The sequence below is a fragment of the Penaeus monodon genome, chromosome 4 (assembly GCF_015228065.2).
Source record: "Penaeus monodon isolate SGIC_2016 chromosome 4, NSTDA_Pmon_1, whole genome shotgun sequence".
Taxonomy (NCBI): Eukaryota; Metazoa; Arthropoda; class Malacostraca; order Decapoda; family Penaeidae; genus Penaeus; species Penaeus monodon.
Window position 1 is genome coordinate 52044973 of NC_051389.1, and position 12500 is coordinate 52057472.

The following is a 12500-nucleotide window of genomic DNA, read 5'->3' on the forward strand; positions in this document are numbered from 1 at the left end:
TTAATGTCTTTCATTCCCTCGCTTTTTTGTTTCACCCACTTTCTCTTCTTTCTTCCTCTCTCTCTCTCTCTCTCTCTCTCTCTCTCTCTCTCTCTCTCTCTCTCTCTCTCTCTCTCTCTCTCTCTCTCTCTCTCTCTCTCTCTCTCTCTCACGTCACATATTCCTCATCTCACCTTTGTCCTGCACTTCTCAATTCTCCCCTCTTACCACAGCTATCTCCCTCGCCCTCGCAGCATCTCGTCACCCATCCGTCCCCCCTTCGCACCTCAACATCTCATCTCCCATCCCACCCGAACACCCACTCAGTCCTCTCCCTTCCCTTCTCTTACCTCTCGTTCCTCCTCATTCGTCTGACAGTTGACAGATCTCCTCTTCCCATCTCATAACTCCTTTCTATTCCGCTATACAATCTCACAACTCTCCTTTCGTCTCCCTCACAACACTCCTCGGTTCTTTCCTCCTCCATTTTACACCTTCCCCCTCAAGCACCCCATAGCTTTCCCCTCAACTTCCCCCATCACACCTCGAAGCTTTTTCCCCTCGCATCCCTTTCGCACCTCTCTTTTTCTCTCTCCCAATCTCTCTCTCTCTCTCTCTCTCTCTCTCTCTCTCTCTCTCTCTCTCTCTCTCTCTCTCTCTCTCTCTCTCTCTCTCTCTTCCCCTTCTTTTCCTCTTATTCTCTCTCGCTATTTCACGACAGTACTAATACATAGGCTGCAGGCTACTGGAGTACGGGTCGATACTGGTATCCCCTTCCTCTTCTTCCTCTTCCTCCTCCTCCTGCTCCTCTTCTTCCTCCTTTTCTTTCTTTTCTTCTTCCTTCTCTCCTTCCTCCTCCTCCTCATTCTCTCCCTTCATCTCCTTCTCTCCCTCCTCCACCTCCACCTCCTTCACCTCCTCCTCCGCCTCTTCTTCTTCTTCTTCTTCTTCTTCTTCTTCTTCTTCTTCTTCTTCTTCTTCTTCTTCTTCTTCTTCTTCTTCTTCTCCTCCTCCTCTTCTTCCTCCTCCTCCTCTTATTATTATTATTCCCTCCTCCTCTTATTATTATTCCTCCTCCTCCTCTTATTATTATTATTATTCCTCCTCCTCTTCTTCTTTTTCTTCCTTTTCCTCTTCTTCTTCTTTTCTTTTCTTTTCTTTTCTTTTCTTTTCTTTTCTTTTCTTTTCTTTTCTTTTCTTTTTCTTTTTCTTTCCTTCTTTTTCTTCTTCTTTTCTTCTTCTTTTCTTCTTCTTCTTCTTCTTCTTCTTCTTCTTCTTCTTCTTCTTCCTCCTCCTCCTCCTCCTCCTCCTCCTCCTCCTCCTCCTCCTCTTCTTCTTCTTCTTCCTCTTCCTCGTCCTCTTCCTCGTCCTCCTCCTCTTCGTCGTCCTCCTCCTCCTCCTTTTCCTCTTCCTCTTCCTCTCCCTCCTCCTCTCCCTCTTCCTCCTCCTCTTCCTCCTCCTTAGTCCTTCGTTTATTCCTCCTTCGCAGAATGGTAAGAACAAAGAACAAGAGAGAAACAGAGGAACATAGTAACAGAGGAACAGAGGAGAGGAGAAACAGCGGATAATAAGATGACACGAAGGAAGGAAAAGACAACACGGCGAAGAGAGGCTTACAGGAACGGAAGAGCGGAAGGGACGAAGAGCGGATGAGAGGTACAACGGGGCAGGTGGTGAAGAGGGGAAGGGAAGGGAGGGGAAGGGAAGGGAGGGGACAAAAGGGGGAAATGGAGTGGGGGAGAAGTGAGGTAAAGCGGGAATGACTTCACCCGCGCCGGAAACAAGGTACGGTGCAACGGCAATGGACAATAACAACACTAGTCACTTCTCTTCCTCGGTTTCTGCTTTATTAATTATCGCTTTCTCCCCACTTTTCTTTCCGTTTTCGTTTGCCTCATTGCTGAGACCTAAGATACGTTATGGCGTTTCCCCTTTCCCCATTTCTCTTTTTCGTACTGTCACAATCTTTTCAAGCAATCAATATTAAATTATTCACTTCATCTTCACCTCATTCACTTCACTTCCCTTTCCTTCCTTCCTCCCTTTTCGCTTTCCCTCCCCTCCTTCCCTTCTCCCTCCCTCCTCCTCTACCTCGGAGGTCGATTGATCTCTCTCGACAGCATACCGAGCAACCCCCGTGGCGAAACATCTAGTCCATGACGCCCCTTGGGAGGCAAAAAGAGGGGGAGGGGAGCGAGGGGGAGCGAGGGGGAGAGAGGACATGAAGCACTTCCCGCCGCAGGTGTTACACGCGTGGGGGGAGGGCGGACGGGAGAGGGGGGAAGGCGGACGGGAGAGGGGGAGGGAAGGAGAAAGGGGGGGAAAGGGAGAGGAGGAGGAGGAGGAGGAGGAGGAGGAGGAGGAGGAGGAGGAAGAGGAGGAGGAGAAAGAGGAGAAGGAGGAGGAGAAAGAGGAGAGGAGGAGGAGAAAGAAGAGAAGGAGGAGAGAAAGAGGAGGAGGAGAAGGAGGAGGAGAAAGAGGATGAGGAGGAGGAGGGAGGGGTAGGAAGAGGGGAGGAGGTGAAGGAGGAAGAGAAAAGCGAGTGTGGGTATAGGAAAAGGAGGAGGTTAGAAGATCTGAGTAAGGATGAGAAGGATAAGAAGATTAAAGTAAGGAAGAGCAAAAGGCTAATGAATAAGTAGGAAGAGCAAGAAGAGACGGGAGGAAATGAGGGGGACGAAGAAAAGAATGAAAAGCAGTAGATAAAAAAAAAGAATAAAAAAAAGGCACAGCGAGAGAAGGGGGAAACCAATGAAGAAACAGACAAGCAAAGGGTACGAAGAGAAGAATCAGGAAGAAGAAAAGACGGGAAAAGATGAGGATAAGGATGAGTGGGAGGAGGAGGAGGAGGAGGAGGAGGAGGAGAAGGAGGAGGAGGAGGAGGAGGAGGAGGAGGAGGAGGAGGAGGAGGAGGAGGAGGAGGAGGAGGAGGAGGAGGAGCAAGCCGCGAGCTTCACTTCCGCCGTCGAGAGGGGGGCGGGGGGGGGGCGAGAGGGGAAGCGCTACGGCGAGTTTAAATTGTTAATAATGATGTTCTGCGGCGAGCGAGGGTGAGCTGGACTCTCGGGACAAAAACTAGTCACACACACACACATAATAAAAAATGAAACTGTGGCAACCCATTTTGTTTCGCATTACACTGACCTACTTCTACCTATTACGCTGACCTATTTACATTTTCTTTCCCTCCCTACTGACATATTTAGCCGATCTTTAATTCTAACTTTAATATTTTCTCCCCGTCTGACAGACGTGTCTTAATCCATCGACTGGTTTTAATCTCTTATCGCTTCTGCTTATCGCGACTGACCACGCACGCACACACACACACACGCACCTGCCACTCCCCCCTCTCCACACCTCCCCCTTTTACCCCCCCCCCTTCCCTACCATCGTGCAAGCGCAATGTAGCGTGGCGCGAACCTGGGTCACAACCGTACAATCTGCGTTACGACCTTGTGATTAGCAGAGGTCGTAGGGGGTGGGAAGAAGGAGGTGGCAATGATTATGATATTGGCGATAAATCTACCCCCTCTACCTTTACTCCCCCCTAAGCTAACGACCACTACCTGGCTTGCACTTGTAGTCCACCTGACACACCTCTGCTGCGTTACCTGTGATCAATACCATGTACGTGTGTACGTCTGAGAACGTGTGTGCTTCCGTTTCTCTCTTGGAGGATGTGCACGTGAGGGTGCGTCTGCAATGAAGGTCTCGGCTGTGTGCATGAGGGCACTTGCTCGAGCACGGCGTACATTTGAACAAACGTGGGGGGAAGGAGGGAGGAAGAGAAGGGAGAGAGAAGAGAAGAGAGAGAGAGAGAAGAGAAAGGAGAGAGAGAAGAGAGAGAGAGAAAGGAGAGAAGAGAGAGGAGAGTGGAGAGAAGAAAGGGGAGAGAGGAGAGAAGAAAGGGGAGAGAGGAGAGAGGAGAGGAGAGAGATAGAGAGAGAGAGAGAGAGAAAAGAGAGAGAGGGGAGAGAGAGAGAGAGAGAGAGAGAGAGAGAAAAGACAAAGAGAGAGAGAGTGTGCGTGCGTGCGTGCGTACGTGTGTGCGTGCGTGCGTGTGTGTGTGTGTGTGTGTGTGTGTGTGTGTGTGTGTGTGTGTGTGTGTGTGTGTACGTGCGTGCGTGCGTGCGTGCGTGCGTGCGTGCGTGCGTGCGTGTGTGCGTGTGAGCGCTAGCGCGTAAAAGTAAACACAGGAGCGCGTGCATGGCGGGAGAGGGAGCGTGTGGACCCATGTTTGCGTGCGTGCAAGGCCGCGCGAGTCTGGGCGGTGCGGGCGGGCGGGCGGGCGTCGGGGCGCGGCAGGTCCTGGGCACTGCGGCCGTCACCACTTTTCACCGCACAGACAAACAAAGAAACCCACACGCCCATGCACACCCCGTCAACGGCACCCACGCCCGCGCCCTCGGCTTGCACCCACGGCATCCCGGACCAACAACCACGGCCGGCACTCGAGAGCGAGCCCCGGGAGAGAGGCGTTCCCTGCGGGACACAAAGGAACTGGGCGGAGACGCGATCCCTGGGATCTCGCCCTCGCACTCCCGCACACGAGAGGCATCCGTGTCCTCCTGCAGGAAGGAGACGGGCCGAGGGGCAACACCAAATCCTTCCCCTCTCCAACCCTCTCTATCCTTCTCGGATGCATCCTGCGCCAGGTACACCAAACATTACAGGGAGGAGGCCACGGAAATGCCGGTAGTTCGATCTGCTCCCGCCCCCCCCCCCCCATCCTCCCTTTCTCCCTCCCTTCTTCCCTCCCTCCCTCCCTCCCTCTGGTGTGTGCGTGTGTATGTGTGAGTGCGTACGTGCCTCTGTGTTTGTGTGTGTGTGTGTGTGTGTGTGTGTGTGTGTGTGTGTGTGTGTGTGTGTGTGTGTGTGTGTGTGTGTGTGTGTGTGTATGTGCATGTGCATGTGTATGTGTATGTGTATGTGTATGTGTATGTGTATGTGTATGTGTATGTGTATGTGTATGTGCATGTGTATGTGTATGTGTATGTGCGTGCGTAAGTGTGTGTGGATAGCCACCTACAGTAAATCAAACCCCATTATTCACAATGTCACATTTCACTTCCACCCTTCCTTCAAACCCAATCATCCCCTCTCCCTCCTCCTCTTTCTTCCCCCTACCACCCCTTCTCCCTTCTTCCTCCGTCCTTCTCCTTTCTCCCTCTCCTTCGTCCTCAAATAAGGCGCCACCAACACACGCGAGCGGGGAGACGCCCCTCCGTTGCTTCTTTGTCCTAAGGCCTCGTGCACCGCCCCCGATTCTGGGTCGGAGTCGAGGGCTGTCGACGCGTCTTTCGTGAAAGGTACTGAGGAAGGGGAAAAGGGAAAAGGGGGAGATGAAGATGAAGAGGAGGAGGAGGAAAAAAAACATGAAGACGAATGATAAGAAGAAAGAGAAGTGGTAAAGGAAGGAGGAGGAGGAGGAGGAGGAGGAGGAGGAGGAGGAGGAGGAGGAGGAGGAGGAGGAGGAGGAGGAGGAGGAGGAGGAGGAGGAGGAGGAGGAGGAGGAGGAGGAGGAGGAGGAGGAGGAGGAGGAGGATGAGGAGGAGGAGGAGGAAAAGGAGGAAGAACATGAAGAGGAAAAGGAGAAAGCAGGAGGCGATGGGAGAAAAAAAAAAGAATTAGAAAAATAGAAAAAGAAGAAACAGAATAATATCAAACTGTCAATTCAGCGGTTACAACCACGCTATAAAATTACGATGAAACAAGTGATTTGTTTCTCTTATTCTAAAAGTCAAAGTGCTGACTATGGCTATCAGCGCAGATAACACAGATAAAACGTGGAGTATGACACGTGTCTAGATGTGTTTTTTTTTCAAATAAACCAATTAATAACATATTTTGTGCATTTAGTTTTATATTATGTGATCACTGCTGTGATTCGTGTCATTAAAGCTGTTAAACCTATTTGAAACGATCTTGAATTTCGTAATATTTAATGCGATCATGTTGAGATTTTCAAAATATTTTGTGTGATTACCGTTATGGTGTTATTGGTGTTTTTGCCTCTATATCTAAACTGCTGGCACCTGACGTGTCGAATTCATATTCTAAAAATTAATACCCGTTTAACTATTCAAACGTATCTCACATCAGCGTTCTCTTTCAACCTAATCAATACATTTCTTTAATCTGATACAATTACCTTATGACTCCCTCCCCCCACACTGGTTTATCAGCCTATCATCTCGTATTACGATTCTGACCGTTATTACGGGCCACACAAGGCATCTCTCAAGAAACATCAACATCATAAGAATTAACACAAGCCCTCCGACAAGTTTTCCTTTGTATTTTTCCCCCCAATGCGGCGACAGGACACTGGCGCCAGGGAAGCTTTCGTTTTTTCATGTCTGTACTTTAAGGGTTCTGTTTTGATTTTGGTGTATTTTTGGGTGGCGATTCGTCCACGTTTTATTTTTACTTCAAACAGTAATGTCACTATTAAATATTTTTTCCGTATCTATCTACCAGTCTCTCTCTCTCTCTCTCTCTCTCTCTCTCTCTCTCTCTCTCTCTCTCTCTCTCTCTCTCTGTGTGTGTGTGTGTGTGTGTGTGTGTGTGTGTGTGTGTGTGTGTGTGTGTGTGTCTCTCTCTTTTCTCTCTTTCTCTCTCTTTTCTCTCTCTCTTTTCTCTCTTTCTCTCTCTTTTCTCTCTCTCTTTTCTCTCTTTCTCTCTCTCTCTCTCTCTTCTCTCTCTCTCCTTCCTCTCTCCTCTCTCGTCTCTTCTCTCTCTCTCTCTCTCCCTCTCTTTCTCTCTCGGTCTCTCTCCCTCTCTTTCTCTCTCTCTCTCTCTCTCTCTCTCTCTCTCTCTCCTCTCTTTCCTCTCTCCTCCTCTTCTCTCTCTCTCTCTCATTCTCATTCTCTTCTCTCTCTCTTCCCCCCCTCTCTTTCTCTCTCTCTCTCTCTCTCTCTCTCTCTCTCTCTCTCTCTCTTCCCCCCTCTCCCTCTCTCTCTCTCTTTCTCTCTCTCTCTCTCTCTCTCTCTCTCTCTCTCTCTCTCTCTCTCTCTCTCTCCTTTTCTCTCTCTCTCTCTCTCTCTTCTCTCTCCTCTCTCTCTCTCTCTCTCTCTCTCTCGCTCTCTCTTGCTCTTCTTCCATCTCATTCATCACCCTTCTCCCACCTCCTTTCTATCTAGCTTCTAACCATCGCCTCTATACTTCCATCCCATATCTCGACCATCCATATCTTTTTTTTCTCTCTTACCTCCCTCCCATCTCCCCCTGCGTCCAAATGTGTGTGCAATGAAAAATACCGGTAACTCCTCCCATCCCATCTCATCTCATCCCATCCCCTCCTTCTTCCTCACTCACACACTCTCTCGCTTTTACTTTTTTTCTATCCCCCATCTCTCTCTCTCTCATTCTCTCATGCTCTCATTCTCCCATTCTCTCATCCTCTCATTCCCCCATTCTCTCATCCTCTCACTCACTAACACTAACACTTACACTCTCATTCACACTAATACTCTCCTCCCCCTCCCTCTCTCCCCCCTCCCTTTCTCTCTCCCCCCCTCCCTCTCCGTTCATATCTGCGAGTAACGGAGATGGACACACTCGCACATGTACATCGCATGCATCATCACCCTAACAAGACACACTTAACCCTGGCGACGCTCAAGGCCAGAGAGGCGAGTGAGTGAGCGAGGGATCGGGCGAGGCAATGACACTGCAAAGGGAGACATGAGGGAATGTGAGGGAAGTGTGAGGTAGTGTGAGTGATACGGTATGAGGGAGATAAGAGATGATTATGAGGTAGTTAGATGGAATGATCAGGTAATAAGGGGACACGAGTGGTACGACCTGAGATAAATGAAGTGTGAGAAGGCGTGAGAGAAGTATGAGGGGGTCTGTGAGAAGTGTGAGGGATCGAGATAGAACACAAGGTAGTGTAAAAGACGACGTACGAAAGTAAAATATTTATTAGAGAGTGTGAGGGAGTCAGACTCTCATATAAATTGATGGATTGAGGAAAAAGGGGGGGTAGGGGTAGTGGGGTAAGGGAATAATCCGAGTTGGTCATACATCACCTATTTTTACATTAATACCAACAGAAAAAAAAAAATACAAAGATACATGAAAAATGATTACAACTTAATAAAAACACTTATAATCTTATTACTGCACAAATGATCTAGTCCCAGATACTATCCGGTTGTCGCCATACCAGCAAAACAAATTAGGTCACCATAACAAAAATCCTTTCGTCTCATCGGCACAATCCGGCCACCACCATACTTGACAACAACATACCGGCCAGATTTCGTCCAGGCACCATATGGCCAGTCATGCTTCCTTGTACAATTCACCATCAACCACACTCAAAATCTACCATACGGATACCATCCTCAAGTAATGCTTCCTTGTAGAGTACTTATGCATCATCAACCACACTCAAAATCTACCATATGGACACCATCCTCAGGTCACCACATCAACCCCACTTCCCCACCATAACCCCGATACCCCCCCTTCAGGATCCGAGACGCAGGCGGTGGTGTTATCAAGCCTCGAGCTGCGTGGAGCCGATTGCTACTGATGGACGCTGATAACCTAACAATGAGCCATCAAGGTTTTTTTGTTTGTTTCTTTTGTTTCACTGCCCACACGCAGGCAGGGGACAGGGGGACACCGCTGGGCTACGTCGGCTCGGATGAAGGCTAGCTGAGGGAGGGGGGGGGTAGCAAACCGCTGAGGACTACGAGGGAGTTTGGTGTTGAGAAGTGCATGGCATGAGGGTTTATATAAAGAAACGTTATAAAAATAAATCGAGAAAGATAAATCAGAGAAAACATGAAAGAAAAAAGTGTGTGTGTGTGTGTGTGTGTGTGTGTGTGTGTGTGTGTGTGTGTGTGTGTGTGTGTGTGTGTGTGTGTGTGTGTGTGTGTGTGTGTGTGTGTGTGTGTGTGTGTGTGTGTGTCCGTGTGTGTGTGTTTGTGTGAGAGAGATAGAGATAGACAGAGACATATAGAGATAAAAGATAGATAGACGGGGAGAGAGAGACAGAGAAAGAGAGAGAGAGACAGAGACAGAGAGAGAGAGAGAGAGAGAGAGAGAGAGAGAGAGAGAGAGAGAGAGAGAGAGAGAGAGAGAGAGAGAGAGACAGTCTAATACTTATCTAAAATACCCAAGTACACTAGCCTTGTAAATCCAATCGCCGCCATGATTATCATGTCCCTCACTATCGCCGTTGCAATCTCATTATCACCATCCTCAGAGTGAAAATCCTGTTGCCATTATAACCCTTATCTGTTCCTCTTATCAGGTGTGATCAGCAGGTAAGTGCAGTTCCCCAACCTGGCTTTCCTTCAATTCTATCATTCCCTTTCTCCGCTTCCTCTCTCCCATCCCCTCTCCCCGTTCCTCTCCATTTATCTGTATCTCCGTAACCCCCTTAAAAATCACTTCTACATGTCGTCATTTATCAAAAAAAAATCAATTTACGTTATCTTAGTAGGAGTTAGGTGTCACTCGGAACAGATAAGCGCCAGGGATAATAGGGTGTTAACGACCTTCTTGAATGGTTGTTAGTGTCACTCAAACCAGACAATGGGTTAACTAGTGACTAGCCAAGCACTTACGAGGACGAATCCCTGGTCTTATTTATGGGAAAGCGGTGGCACTTTCCTCGTTGGACGCCCATTCTCAAGCATAAACATGCACCCCCCCTCCATCCCCCTTTCTCACCAGTGACGTGAGAGCATGTGTTTGCGTAGGGCGTCCGGCGCTCCCACGGCCTGCCGCCAGGACCCAAACAGGCAGCGGGCAGGCAGACAGCAAGCAGCGGGGAGCTCGTGCCGGGCTATTCATAGACCGCCAAAGCAATGACGTCACGGGAATGATACCGGGTCACGCAAGGTCACGCTCAGACTTCAAAAGAGGCAGGGGTAGGGGGGAATGGAGTGTTTGTGAATGTGGGGGAGGGGGAGGGGAATGGCGGAAGCAATGGGGGTCAATATCGCGGTTCAGAATACTGGAGACTCGTGATGAAAGGCTGCACCGGCTCGCGCGCAGTCAAGCTCAACTTGCAGGAAGATTTCAGGCGCGCACACGCGCTTTCATGCTTGTGCAGGCGCGCGCGCGCGCGCGTGTGTGTGTATGTGAGCACGCGTACGTTCTGCTTGTGTTTGCGTAGGTGCGTTCGTATCCGCGTTTGTCCGTGCGTATGCGTGCGGGCAAAACATCTCCGTCAAAAAGTATAACATCCGTGTCTGTTAATGGGCACACGTCCACCCTGTGTGCGTGTGTACACAAGTTTTGAATCGGCCTAGACGCCTCATTAGCGAAAGACGGAAACATTTCCTTGTTGCTATGATAAAAGGATCCGGGCCGACCCCAGACGTCTCGCCCCCGACTCATTTTTTCTCTCTATTGAAAAAACGAGTCTAAATTGGGAGACGGAGAAGGCTGAGGACCTTCCGGTCAACACAAAGGTGGCCAAAGCTCGGGGAGCGTGGGGAGTGAACCTTTTGTTTGTTTGTTTGCTTTAGCGGTGTTTCACTTTTATGGTGGTGATTAACAGGTCTACAGTGTTCCATGCACAAAAGTCGCCGACTTTTCGATCTGAATCTCTGATTATAGACACGAAGGCAGAAGTCGGAGCTTTTATGTAGGCTCACGCGCAGTGTGTAAATGAGTGTGTGCATACATGTCATTTAATACGTTCACACACACACACAAAACGTATAAATATATATATATACATGACACACACCGAATATCCTAGGGGCACAGACGTAGCTGCAGCAAGAGACGAGATACGCACGGACGCACGCACGCTAGGTCACACGTGGGGCGAGGTCGATGTCCTGAGTAGAGGCCTCTGGAAGGCTGGTTCCTTCCTTTTTAGACGTATACCCATCCTGGATCTCTCCTAACCTCCCCTGCCCCCCCTTCCTAATGCCTCCTCCCTTTTCGTACCACAGGCTACGCCTTCTCCTCCTCTGTTTACTTTCTTCGAAGGTCTTTCTCTACCTGCGTGTTTGTTTGTTTGTCTCTTGTTCTAGGTATCTCTTTATCTTCCGTATCTGTAGCTAACTTTCTTTACATCTTGTATCCTCTCTAACCTCCAGCGCTCCCTCTCCTCACACGTCCTCTCCCCTCAATCTCTCTCCTTTCTCGTCTCCTCCCACCCAACTTTCGTCTCCTCCGCGTCTCTTCCCTCTCTCCCCCCTCATCTCCTCCTTTCTCCCCCGGCCATTCATCACGCCTCGCTCACCCTCTCGTTCCGGCACACTTACATCCCCTCTCCCCCCTCCGGCTCCCCATCCTCCGCTCCCTCTCTTCACCAACCGGGCTCCCCATCCACCGCGCCCCCTCTCCACCCTCCGGCCGACCCATCCTGCGCTCTCCCTCTCCCCTCGCCTCTTCCTCTTTCACGTGGACCTCACTCGGTCGATGAACTCTTTACTGCCACCAAGTCTCTCGCATCTCCCCTCTCCCCTTCATCCAGCAAGCTCCCCTCACTCCCACTCCGCCAATATGCCCTCTCACCACCATCGTCCCTCTCGGCTTGCTTGCTTGCTTGCTTTCTCTTCTTTTCCTCTCCGTCTTTTTCCTCGCCTCTTCCACCTCCTTTCTTCTAACTGCCTTCGGACCTGCTCCCCTTCTCCTCACTCGCTTCAAATGGCTCCCATGAGTCTCTCCTTCCCCCCTCTTTCCCATCCTAAACTCCCTTTCTCCCCCAAAAGCTTGTGGTCCACTCTCCTTTCTCCCTTTTGGCCCTTCTCAGCGACCTTGTCCTTGCTTTCTAGCTATCAATACTTAAGCATGCAAGCTACTGCGGCAACAAGCACTACCTCGCAAGAATTTTTGACCACTTTTTGTGACGTTATGCAAAATGATGGTTCCGATTTGTTATGTTACGCCCTAAACTGGCACATGGTAAGTCTTTAAGTTTCCCTCTATCTACCTAGAGATATATTAAGATCAGTTAATAGACAGCTTGATAAGTGCGAGTGTGAGTGCGTGTGCGTGCCTGCATGAGCGCGTGTATATCCGTGTATCTATGCAAACTTATGCATGAACACTTCCAAGGTCGCACAGTAATCCCTGAGATGCTGTCCGTATTGTCAGGATGCAGAATAGTCTGCCAAGCCGACTCCTTGAGTGCCAAATCCCTGGTAAGTTCAGTATAAACACTTGGCATCGCGTGTGTCAGAAACCATAAACTACCACGCGATAAATTAGTATATCACAATAAATACCTTAGCAATATACATTGGGCTAAAGTATGCGAGGATTACCAAGGATTATGAGAGCATGAGAGCCCCTATATACTCATGATTGTTTATTCAAGTTATCAATCGTTATCATTACTGTACCTGCTTCACGTATGTATTATATTAGCTAATTTCCTTATTTGTGTTTCTTGTTTTATTAATTAATGTGTGCATGTTTTGCCCTTTGTATAGTGTAAGCTCTCAAGTAGTATTGCACTTATATGCATACAATGATATTTCCCCAATATTATCTAAAATTCATCCCGGTTGCAAAAATAATACTAATTAAAAACT